Genomic DNA, 13126 nt, shown 5'->3' with positions numbered 1-13126 from the left:
CATATATTTTCAGGGGATTTTTTCGGAGAATTTGGGAGTCCGGGATATTATTTGGTGGAAAATTGCAAGAAGCCTCATTTATGGCCCTTATTTTTGAATTTTCTTTGTTTAATATATTTCTATATAAAAGAAACTATAAAAGCTGAAATTTTTTCCTCTAAATAAAATTATATTTATATCTTTTCATTAAAATTCTTAATAAGAATTTTTTTTACAAAAAATATAAAAAAATACGTTGCTCTCTTAACCCCATATTTTTTTCGTAATTTAATTTAAATATTTTAATCAAATCCCAAAAACAAGCAAATGGAACCAAATATTCAAAAGAATTTTGTGGCACATTAGAAAAATCTTTTGTTGTGTTTTCTTTTCTTAGTGTTGATAATAATGTTTAACGGCTGCTCTTAATTTAAAGTGATTCCATGAAATTTGTGGAATTTTCTAAGGAATTTCTGTGGGGCTTTTATGTAGTCCCCCAAATGGGAAAAAGAAGAAAAGCGAAAACAAAACAAAATATTAGAAGTCTTTTTTTCCCCAAACAGCAGCATCAAAAACAGAACAACATAATTTTATAAATTCATTTTCTTGAGTTCTGCTATCAAGCCCATGACCCGTTACAAAGATTGTTTTTTCGGAATTTTAATTTAATTACAGCCTTTAAAATGGGTTGGATGCTTCAAAAGGCAACAACACAAGGGAGAAAAAATAAAGAACAATTCAAGTTCGTTATGATTAACCTCTTAATTACTCATCACATGAAACAGTAACTCCTTCTTCTATTTTCGAAAAAAAAAACACACACACAAACATTTTTTTTTATAAAATTCCTAAGAAATATTCGTCATCACTGCTAACTAAGGCATCATTTAGTTGATGGGGTCTTTTGTTATTCCCCCTCCCACCCAAACACATGGCTGTGTGATCTATCTCCTTTTTTAGGTTTTGTTATTATTCTTCTTCTCTTGTTAGGCCTTTGAACTTGAAATGCATCAATTACTACTGCCGCTGCTGCTACTAATACTACCGTACAAAAATGTTTTACTGTATCGGTTGCCTTACTTGAAGTTATACACCTTTTTTCAAGTACCCCCTGTTTTTTTGAAGTAACCTGCTCGAGGAAGTCAAATTTGTTTTCTTCCAATGGCATAACAAAAGAATTCCTTTGATTGGGTTGAGGTGGGGGCTAGATTGCTCCATTGTTGCCTGTTGTGCTCTTGACAGAGTCGAAGGCAGTCAAAAACACTTCAAATAAATCAATAACCTAAAGAAATTGATGATAGACAAAAAAGTACAAAAGTACACTCATTCACATATATAGAGTTTATTGAAAAAAAATCTACATCGAAATTTAAGTAAAGAAAAATGTGAATGAAATCTGATAAAAAATAGGGAAATTAATTTTGAACTTAAAATAAACGATTTTGATCGCTGATTTGGATGTCCCAAAAGGATGATTTTTTCAGATTTTTTTAAAGTGCAAATTTGTTGATATTTTATAATATCGAAAGGGTGTTTTCAGTGACAATTTTATAGATAATTTTGAGAGCCTTAAATTTAAGAATTTTTGGCCTCTACTATTATTGGAAATTTTAAGTACTGGTTGTTGATTTTATTGTAGAAAATTTCAGATTTTCTACAATAAAATCAAGGACGTCCCAAAAGGATGATTTTTTTCAGATTTTTTTAAAGTGCAAATTTGTTGATATTTTATAATATTGAAAGGGTGTTTTCAGTGAAGATTTTTAGATTTTGAAGTCTAGAGTTTTTTTTCAGATTTTTTTGAAGTGCAAATTTGTTGATATTTTTTTAAAATTTTAAATATTGAAAGGATTAAATATGTTTATGAGATAAAAGTGGGACACCTCCCTTGGACTCCAAAAGTTCCTACAAAATGTTCATGTTTTGTAGGACATTTTGGAATTCTGTAGATTTTAAAGTCTCGAGTTTTTTCAGATTTTTTTGAAGTGCAAATTTGTTGATATTTTTTAAAATTGTAAATATTGAAAGGATTAAATATGTTTATGGGATGAAAGTGGGACACCTCCCTTAGACTCCAAAAGTTCCTACAAAATGTTCATGTTTTGTAGGACATTTTGGAGTCCCAAGGAGTAAATTTATTGTAGAGATAGGATATGTTTATATGTTTTTTAATTCATCATATTGCAGATTTCAAACAATCTTTTAATAAAAGATCTAAAACCCCAATAATGTGTATAAAATTTGTCTAAAAAATTTCCAATAGTTTAAATGTTTCAAATTTTAGAAAAATATCAACAAATGTGCACTTCAAAAAAATCTAAAGCTTGTTTTCCACCAATTAAATTAATTTTCTTCCAGACTACAGGACCAAATCCTTTAAATCTCCTCAGGAAGCGATTTTTATTACAAAATAAAACATTCCCATTATAAGTTAAAATGAATTTCCCTTTATACTCTTAGCACGTGTCACCTTACAATTACCAAACGGAAACGGACATTTCCTAAACATAAAGCAAAAAAGGAAATGTTCATAAACTTTTTGTTAAATAAAATTTAAAACTCCCTTTCCAAATAACAAAAATCGTTTCTATTTTAATTTAATACAATTTAAACGAAACTGAACACAAACATCATCATAAATATCCTACCGTTTTTATCAGAGAAAAAATAAAGATAAAATTTAATGTTCGACAGCTATCAAAGCGCCCTTTTCAACAGAAAGGCCACTGTAAAATAGCAACAACAACAACAAAAAACACTGGTCATACATTGTATTAAATGGTAGCAGTTGTAGCAGTAGTAGTTGCTGTTGATATCTCCTAAGAATTAAATGAAACGAACAAGAGAGATACTCATCTTAAACTACCACTCATCATCGTTGAGAAGACAACAAGAAAAGGCCAATGCCGACAACAGAAAACCAAATAACAACATAAACTATTCGTATATTCAAGCAACAACAACAATTTAAAGGAAAAAAAACATGCATGGACGACGAGCATTATTGTTTCAATCAATATACGAGTATGGGTTGCGTTGGTTGGTCGGTTAGCCTTTCTTTCGTGCTCTCCCTCTCTAAATTTTCAAGAGCATTGTACTGTGTTTGTGTACAAGGAAAATCAATAGTAGGATAGGTTTGGTCGATTGGTTCAATCTTTTTTAAAGATCGTTTTGACCACTTTGTCCATTTGCATTTCATTTCCCCCTGCCTTCGGCCCCATCTTTTCTTTACCCTCGGAACAGACTGTGGGAAACAAAAACATCACCTGAGAAAGAAAAACACACACACACACATTGTGTAGACAAATCTTCATAAACTCAAGTGTTTTACAAGTGTAAATCAATAATTGTCATTAAAAGAAAACAACAAGAGAAAAGAAAATAAAAGTTCAATAATGGTAGCCTAAATGGAAGTGCATTGGGAAGATTGAAGAAGGGGAATACCATTTGAATTGAGCGCCATGATGATTTTGATTTTTTTGGAAAATAAACCAAACACAGGAAATATCGTATTTTAATGACTAAAAATTTGGAACCGAAGAACTGGGTTAAAACCTTTAAAAAAATGTATAAAAATAGTATTTATTATATCAATTTGTTTCATCAGCGATCATAGGGAATGATCTCCAAAATTTAAGATTTTTTTGAAGTGCTAATTTGTTGATAATTATGAAAAAAAATTTTAAACACGAAGAGTACAGAATTGAAACAGTAAATATCTATTTAGCTGCATTTTAAGCCTCTTAAATAAAATTGATTTCGCAGACAAACGTTGGAGGTTTTAAAAATATTGCAAGACTAATGCGTATGTGTTTACTTAAAAAAAAAATAACAAAAAAGCTTAAACGGATATTTAAGAAAAAAAAATAATATTTTGATTATCGTTTTTCAAGTAATACCAAAACTATTTTTTCAAGTAAAACCTAGCTTCGAACTGAGTTTGATTTATGTTCAAACGAAATTTTTCTGAACCGTTAATAAAGAATGGATGTCATAGATAATTTATGAGGTCTTAACTTCTATATTTTATAAAAAAAATATTGTGGCAATGCTTTAAAATTAAATATTATTTTAAAAAAAATTTTAGATTTTTTTGAAGTGCAAATTTGTTGATAATTAAGAAGAATTACAAAAGATGTGAATTTAAAAATATTCCTTGTCTATATTACAAAATTCGTGGAACAATATTTTTTAATTATCATAAAAGGCGTGTATCCTTTTTTTAAATAGTCCGCCCACACCAATGCTTGAAAATAGGTGTTAATAGTTGTGAAAAATGATCAGTTTATCATCAACCACCAATTACACCTTATTGCCCTCCACGGGGATACGGCTTTTGGCAGTTAGCAACAATGTTGTGAGTGTTAACCGTTTTCTCTAAGATGTTATGTAGATTCCAGAGTATTTTCATCACTGTGTAAATGTTGTGTCCATATTTGATTGATGTACAAAAATCTTTCTTTTTTGTGCTGTACTTCTTCCCGCTATTCTGCATTCCACGACAAAATGCCCGTAATGATAATTGCTGGACATGGATTGTTCATTTACCGAACTCCGACAAACAGCATATATATGTTGTTTGCATGAAGGCACATATGTATGTAGGTACTACTTTAATAACCGATAAACCTTTTGTCCACACCCCTTGCCTGGCTGACGGCTTGGCCGGCGAAGTTATTTACATAGCAAGCAGCCATAGGTTGCCAAGGTATTCTTGTTAACAGCAGTTAGCCGAGGCAACAAGTGGCGGCCGACAGCAACAGGTTCCTCTCAACATGTCCATCACTTGGCATTATTATTGTTGTTGCTGTTTTCTTTTTCTGGGTTTGGTCTATGCCTATTTGTATTTTGTGCGATTTCTTGGAAATTCTTTACAAAAAAGGTACCAAATTCCTGGGCCATGTCAAAACTACCTGACTGTTGCTGCTGCTGTTACTGCACTCGCGGCAGCCTCTAGCATTTAGGCAAACAAATCAACAATTCATAGGCAAATGATGCCGCACTGGCTTAGCTTAGATTTTGTTGTTGCATCTCTGGCCGTCGTGGGGTGCTAAATAGTTCCCACATTATTGACACCTTAGCGATTATTGATGATTTTTGTTTTCTGTTGTGTAAAGGAAAAAAAATACTTACACAATGAAAGAATGCAGTGTAACGATTTTCAAAAGACCAGAACCGTTAATGATGTTGAAAAACGACTCAAGCATGGTTTCACAGGAATTCACTCTCGGAAATCTCTGTAGACCAATTAACTTTGTTTTGGAAATTTAAAAAAGAAAACCAAAAATAGCGGGTTCGTCGAGAGATGAATAAAAATGTTTAGAAATTTATTTTAAACGAAAAACCAAAGGCCATTAAAAGAGATATTTAAAAAAATCGAGGCTTGATACAACCATCAAAAATGTATACTTATAAACTGCTAAAATATATGTAATTTATAAAAATTCTATATATTTTTTGTGGAAGTACTCAGGAAATTTTTGGATCCACAAAAGTATTAGTTTTGGCGTTTTTGATATATTTTTTTTTAAATCTTAACAATATTTCTTGTGGAAAAATGCTTGAGATTAGTCATAGTATGTAAAAAAATAATATGAAGTAAAAATTTCATTAAAAATATGGGCGCCTAGGATTTGTATCCAAAAATATAAGACTTTTTGAAGTGCTAATTTGTTGATAATGAAGAAAATATTTAAAACGGAAAGAATGAATATTGAAAGTGGAGGATGCATAACAAGGAATAAACGAGGAAAATGCAGCAGGCATAATTTTTGGTTTCCCGAAATCTTTAATTGAGAATTTTTGAATAATTTTTTGAAAACATAAATTGTTGAAAACTTAAAAATTTTGGAGATTTAGCCCTTTTTAGGGCGAAAGATCATTCATGTAAATGTTTTTATTCATTATTTTTTTCGAGATGAGCTACATGATCGAAGTTGCAATGAAAAGGAAAGTCAAAGAGATATTACATTCCCACCATTAAGTGACGCGTTTCCCGAAACTAGTTTTTTTATTTTTAAATCCTTTTTTTTAACATTTTAAATTAAAAAAAAAATCCCTACTTCTGGTGAATGCTTAGAATATTTCTAAGAAATCCACACATGATATATCTCCTTTAAATAAATTGAGCTCATGGATTTTGGCTCCAAATATTTTAGATCTTTTTAAGTGTAAATTTGTTGATAATTAAGAAAATCCTTTAGACCCCGATAGTAAAAATTTATAGCCATTGAGGCAGCATTTTTAAGAAACCCACGCCCGTATTAGGTCTTAAAAAGAATTTTCATAAAAAAACCCACTCCCTTTTTTAGTCTACTTTTTTTTAATATTTTTTTAACTTTTTATATATTTAAAAAAACCACACACCTTAAAAATAATTGTGCTCATGCATTTCATTCTCTAAATATATTAGATTTTTTTGAAGTGCAAATTTGTTGATAATTAAGAAAGGTCTGGAAGACCCCGATAGTAAATATTGATACCCATTGAAACATTATTTTTAAGAAATCCACGCTGGTATTAGATCTTAAAAAGAATTTTCATAAAAAAATCCACTCCCTTTTTTAGTCTACTGTCTTTGGAATTCTGCTTCAGATTCCCACGTATGTTTCTCCCTAAACTAATTGAAAATCATTTCAAAGTATTGCAAAAAAAACCTTGAATCTGTCCATCAAAATTGATTTATATTTGATTTATAAACTTTATCGGTTTAAAGTGACAATTGTAAATTTGTAATATGTAATTTTTTTTTGTTCATTTGCAGGTGTATATCTATCGCTCTGTATGGCTGTCTAGCTATCTCGTTATGAATAAATTATTCATGTAAATTTTATTTCTATTTTTTTGCACAATCTAATAGCCCCAGAATAATACTAGCAACATTTTTTTGTCATGTTAGCAATTAGTCATAGTAGAGACCAAAGTCATTGAAGTGAATGAACGACGAACGAGCGAGTGAACACTCCTCTCCAGGCTAATTTGAATAAGTCAAGCGGTTTGCCGATTGTGAGAACAAGATAAGTGACTGTCTTTTTTTTGCTGCTGCTAATTTCAAATTCATCTGTCAAGGCACAAGCTGTTACATTTTATTCATAATTTGAATAAAAAAATAATGTTTATTTGAATGTGAGCAGCAAAATGAACTCCCATGGAAAATTGGGGTCTAAATTGAATAGACTAGCCCCATTCTATCTCTGAGTGTGTGTATGTGTTTTTGTATGAGAATCTGTCAACAATTTTGAAACATTTATTAATTTTGAGTGTTTTATTGGCTTAAAACAAATACCTCAAGCTGATGCATATCAAATGTCAAATTCTATTACATTTCATAATGGCATTTGACAAGTTACTGAATTTCAATTACATTACATTTACAACACCATATGGCATTGCCACATGGAAAACAAGCAAGCGAGAGAGATGTCAAACAGAAATTGAATTCCCCCCTGAGATATTGAAAATATATTATTACTTATTGACACATGCTATTGGCATTTTATGTCAATTAAATTTAAATAAATACAACAAGTTGTATATGTATTTTTACTTACTTGCTAATCATTCAATAACACAAAAAATAAAAAAAATTGAAAAAAATATTCCCATCACGTAAAGCGGTTGTCATTTGAAATACAGCAAAAACCGATTTAAGCGGCCCTTTGAACTGTTAATTAGAAATAAAATAAAAAAAATTGCCATATAACCCAAGAATCACGACTATATGTGAGTGAGAATTCCGCTAGGTGACCATGACTGAGTGAGCGTCTGACTGCACACACGAAACATTTCAATTATTTTTCCAATGTGATGATTTGTGGCAAAAACACTTGTTTTGTTTGTCAAATGAGGCGGTATTTATTTGTTTATTTATTTTTTTCTTGTTGTAGTGAAAAATTAAAACGTCAGATTTCATTCTCAATTACATCATGATTTTCTCAGCAAAACAGCAATTCAAAAATGTTTTATTTTTTTATGGGCCACTCTGTCAACACCTTGTTTGGCCTGACTGTCATCCACATTTGTATCGGAAGGAGAGTATTTTGTGACAGATCATTAAATCTGTCATTCTCACATGGGCACGCACACACAATGTTTACAATTAGCTTAGCAATCAGCTGATGAGCCCAAGAAATTGTAATTTGATGTGTTTATTATGGGGACAAGAGAGAGGAAAAAAATGAAACAAAAACACTCCTTGCTCACGCATACTCACATACATGTTAATTACTTGTTTCAAAATAAACAAAATAATAAAAAAATATTCTCTAATTAAAAAAGATTTTTAAAAAAAATTCGTACATATGGAAGATTTTGACTATTTATGGATTTTTTGAGTATTGAGATGCAGCGGTTGGAACTTGTCTCCAACATTTTGAGATTCTTTTGAAGTGCAAATTTGTTGATAATTGAGAAATATTTTGAAATCTTCAAGGAGTATTTATTGGAATAAAGAATTGATTGTGTTTCAATAAACAAAATTTTAACTGCTTAATATCAGGAATTTCACGGACTATTTATGGATTATTCGAGTATCGGTATTTTTTGTAGAGCTAAAATTTAAATTTTAGGCCTAAAAGATGCAGCGGTTGGAACTTGTCTCCAACATTTTGAGATTCTTTTGAAGTGCAAATTTGTTGATAATTGAGAAATTTTTTGAAATCCTCAAGGAGTATTTATTGGAATAAAGAATTCATTGCGTTTTAATAAACAAATTTTTAACTGCCTAATATAAGGAATTTCACGGACTATTTATGGATTATTTGAGTATCGGTAGAGCCAAAATTTAAAATGTAGGCCTAAAAGATGCAGCGGTTGGAACTTGTCTGCAACATTTTGAGATTCTTTTGAAGTGCAAATTTGTTGATAATTGAGGAATTTTTTTGAAATTTGAAAATTTATTGGAATAAACTGGAATAACTGCCTAATATAAGGAATTTCACGGATAGTAAATTGTGTAAATTGTGAAGCGTCGAAGAAATATGTATTTTTTAAATACAAGCTTATAGATTATAGAGTCGATAGGAATTAGTTTCAAAATTTAAGATTTTTTTTGAAGTGCCAATTTGTTGATAATGAAAAAAAAAATTTTGAGAATCGAAGGATAAATTTTGAACCGCTAAATATAGTGGATTTCATAGACACATTCAACATATTTGAGTTAATAGGAATTATTTGCCAAAATTAAGAATTTTTTTGAAGTGCTAATTTGTTGATAGTAAAGAAAGTTTTGAGAACCAATATTCAACATGTAGCAGTATTTAGCTACATGAAAACATTTTTCTAAAAAAAGACCACACTTACGTTAGATTTTTGAATAATGTTTTGCAAAAAGTTTTTGATTTAGAAATATTTTAAAAAAAAAATTCAAAATTGATAATGAAGACAATTTTGAGAACCGAAGGACAAATTTTGAACCTATAAATATAATGGATTTCATAGATACATTCAACATGTAGCAGCATGAAAACATTTTTCTAAAAAAGTCCACACTCCCATTAGATGCTGGAAAAGCCACCCTTTAGTTATTCCTCAAAAAATTGGGGATTTTCAACGCTTCTAGTAGCTGTTCACAATTCACAATTGTGTTAATCTTTAAAAAGTTTTTAATTTTTTTCTCCACAAAAATAAGATTTTATTACATTTAAATATCCTTTCCTTTCGCTCTCTCTCTCCCCTCCATTCCTCTTCGCCTTGGTTTGGTGTTATTATTCTAATGTGTCTATCCATGGCAACACAATGGGCCCCATTTGTGAGCCTCTGTGATGGCCGCCAGCTAAAAACAACAGCAATTAAGTTTTGAAGGTCACTTCTAACTAACAACGACTGCTAAAAATATAAATGGTGGCCGGACGGTCGGTCGGCCGGCTGCCAGGCTGACTGTCTCTCTGTCTGTCTAACTACATAGAAATGACTACCAAAAATGGTAGTTTAGTTGAAAATGTTTTCTGTGTTTTTTTGTTGAGAAAAGGACCAATTGGCCATTTAGGTTCTTGTTCTTTTTTCCGTTTTGTTGTTGGTTTTCGTTTTTGTTTAATGGCACTAGAGGAGAAAGTCTACCACTGAACGCCGAACACATGTAGCTGTTTGGCAATTATGGGTGTAGAACAAGCAGCAGCAGCAGCAGATGGATGATTTTGGAAGGACTTAGATTATGGTTGAGGACGTGACGCCTTTGGCCATAATGATGGCCTTTTTATTTTCATGGCATTTAAACTAAAAACTGAAAATAAAGGCACCAACAACTGAGTATACGGGTGGTCAGACCAACATTTTTTGGGGGTTTGCTGAAGTACGGCTAAGTAGAATTTGGTTTTAGTATAAACAATTAAATATATTATGCTGTAACTAACGGAGCATTGCCTCAATTGTTGCTAATCAAGCGTTCTTCTTTTGCCCCTATATTGAATACTAAAATTTATTATTATTATTGATATTTGAGATTTCAATTAAAAGAATTTCAATTTCAGGGTTCATTAAAAAAGTTCTGCCTATAGTTTTTATTGCTTCATATTCTAAAAATAAACATATCATCGAATTATGACAATTTTATGAAACATAAAATTTATATTTGAGAATGATTTTTAGGTAGAGAAAATTATTTTTCCCATGCTGGTATTTTTTTCACTATGCCAGCCAGTGTCGTCTTCATGGCTGTTATCATAATTGCATAAGGAAATTGATAATAAATATATATTTTTTGAAATTATTTTCTGAAAGTCGCCTAATGATTTTTTGCAATTATATCGATTGCCAACACGTGACTGGGTGATTTTCAAAAACCGTACCCTTATTTTCTCATGGATATGAGGGATGTAAGAAAAATAATTATTGTGTATACTAAATATTTTTTGTATATATATATGAAAATATTATGTTAAAAATAATATGAAGATACATGATTATAAATATTGGCTCATAGGACTGCTCCCAAAAAAATTAAGACCTTTTGAAGTGCAAATTTGTTGATAAGCGGTAGGGAATGTTAAAAACGCAAGGAGTGAGTATCAAAAATAGACTGCATGGGAATCCTAAAAATTTTTGCAGTAGACCAAAATTATGGATTTTTTAAGATTTTTTTGAAATTTCATAGTTGTGGATTTTGGGAGATTTATTGGCATAATTTAAGATTATTTTGAAGTGCAAATTTGTTGATAATTAAAAAGATGTTCGCGTACGATGTGGGATGAAGGCGAAATATCATAAAAACACTTAAAACTATATATTTTCATAAATTATAAACATTGGCTCATAGGACTTACTCCAAAAAAATTATGACCTTTTCAAGTGCAAATTTGTTGATAAGTGGGAGGGAATGTTAAAAACGCAAGGAGTGAATATTGTAAAAAAGACTGCATGGGAATCCTAAAAAATTTTCCAGTAGACCTAAATTATGGATTTTTTAGAAATTTCATAGTTGCGGATTTTGGGAGATTTATTGACATAATTTAAGATTTTTTGAAGTGCAAATTTGTTGATAATTAAAAAGATGTTCGCCTACGAAGTGGGATGAAGGTGAAATTAACAATATATATTTTCAATGGTCTTTCGAAAGGGTGAATTTATGAAAATATATTTTTCGGGGTCTTCATAAGTAAGAATTTTAAAAATATTTTTTATATCTTGCTAAGTTCATTTAAAAAATATATATTTTAAGGTATTGTTTTTCTTCAAAATATTTGCCCTTGATATCTGTATTGATCACTAAATTAAAAAAAAATATAAGAAATAAATCTCATTAGAATATAGACAGGGATGTTGAAATATTGCGACTCATAGGATTTTTCCCCAACTTGAAGATTTTTTGAAGTGCAACTTTGTTGATAATCAGAACATAGACTGGGATGTTGAAATATTGGGGCTCATAGAATTCATCTCGAAACTTGAAGATTTTTTGAAGTGCAAATTTGTTGATACTTATGAAAATATTCGCATGAATAGTGCGATGAAACGTGGTTCTAAAAATATATATTGCTGTGATTTCGGTAGTGTTAGCGGATTGTTTGGGTTACCATTTTTATGATTTTGATTTCGTATTCCAAATATTTCCATTTTGTCCTTGATATCCATATTAAAATTACATTATTTATGTTCTCCTCTGAAATCTAATTAAGGCGTAACACAAAAATAAATCTTTAGTCACTCCCCTTCGAATAAAATCGAACACAGATGTCATCATCATTAGAAAGTGTTCAAAAAAGGACAAATTAGAAAGCAACAGCTGGACCCTAAATAAAATACGCATGCAATTTGCCTGTCCCCAAACAAACCTCGCTACATACATTATGATTTTATGTTAGACCACAAAATTTATTTTATGTAATAATAAAAATTACAGGTAAGCAAAAACACAAAAGTGCTGACAAAATTTTTAGGGAGGAGTTGATAAAGTGGGAGTTTCCACAGAAATCTAGAAATAAAATAGAATGGAATTGAGAGGGAGGGATGAATGGTGCAATTTATGGTTTCCCCTCTCTCTCTTTCCCTCTCTTTGTTTGTGTACAAATATCGGTAAATATAAAAACCATAAATATTCTGCAAAACACTTCAAACTCCATATACTTGCGTTGCAACATAAAAACAACTGTCCTTTGAACCGCAATTACAATTACAACAACAACAGAAACAAGGATTTATGTTATACGTATGTTGTTATTTACAACAATTATGGCAATTAAATTCTAGATTTTTTGTTGTTGTTGTGTTTTACAACGACTTGAGTGTAGAGCCATTATGTGCACGCTTCTATTGTTTATTGGTATGGCAGTGGTAAGGAAAGCCACGAAGGACATAGATTTGTCCTGATCATAAATCATGGCAAAGAATAAATGGAAGAGATTTATGTTTTACAACAGAGAAGAGGAAGAGACAAACAAACACACAGGTCATAACAATAAAAACAGGACGGTGTGTTAAATCTCACACTCTTCGTATGTAAGGTAAAGTATACCCTACTAACCAAATCTAATGAATGGTCAATGCCAACTTTCCACATACAGATATTCAAATTATTGCTAAAGGACCCTTAAAGCAATTGCAAAATGTGTGAAAGATTTCCCGCTAGATAACTGAAGTAGGTGGCAAGTGGTAGGCGTTAAATTGACAAAAGAAACGCTCTTCACACAGACAATCGCTCACACCACCAATGGGT

General features: G+C 30.8%; 1 protein-coding gene across 1 annotated transcript in view; it reads right to left on the bottom strand.

The window, feature by feature from the left end:
- Positions 1-13126, bottom strand: part of LOC133327286 (serine-rich adhesin for platelets) — a 174349-nt gene that overhangs the window by 34965 nt on the left and 126258 nt on the right. The window lies entirely within an intron of this gene.

The sequence above is a fragment of the Musca vetustissima genome, unplaced genomic scaffold (assembly GCF_032173495.1).
Source record: "Musca vetustissima isolate MV318-11 ecotype Yass unplaced genomic scaffold, APGP_CSIRO_Mvet_v1 utg28967, whole genome shotgun sequence".
NCBI classification, from domain to species: Eukaryota; Metazoa; Arthropoda; class Insecta; order Diptera; family Muscidae; genus Musca; species Musca vetustissima.
Note: the sequence above shows the minus strand (reverse complement) of the source record. Positions and strands in the feature narration are given on the sequence as shown.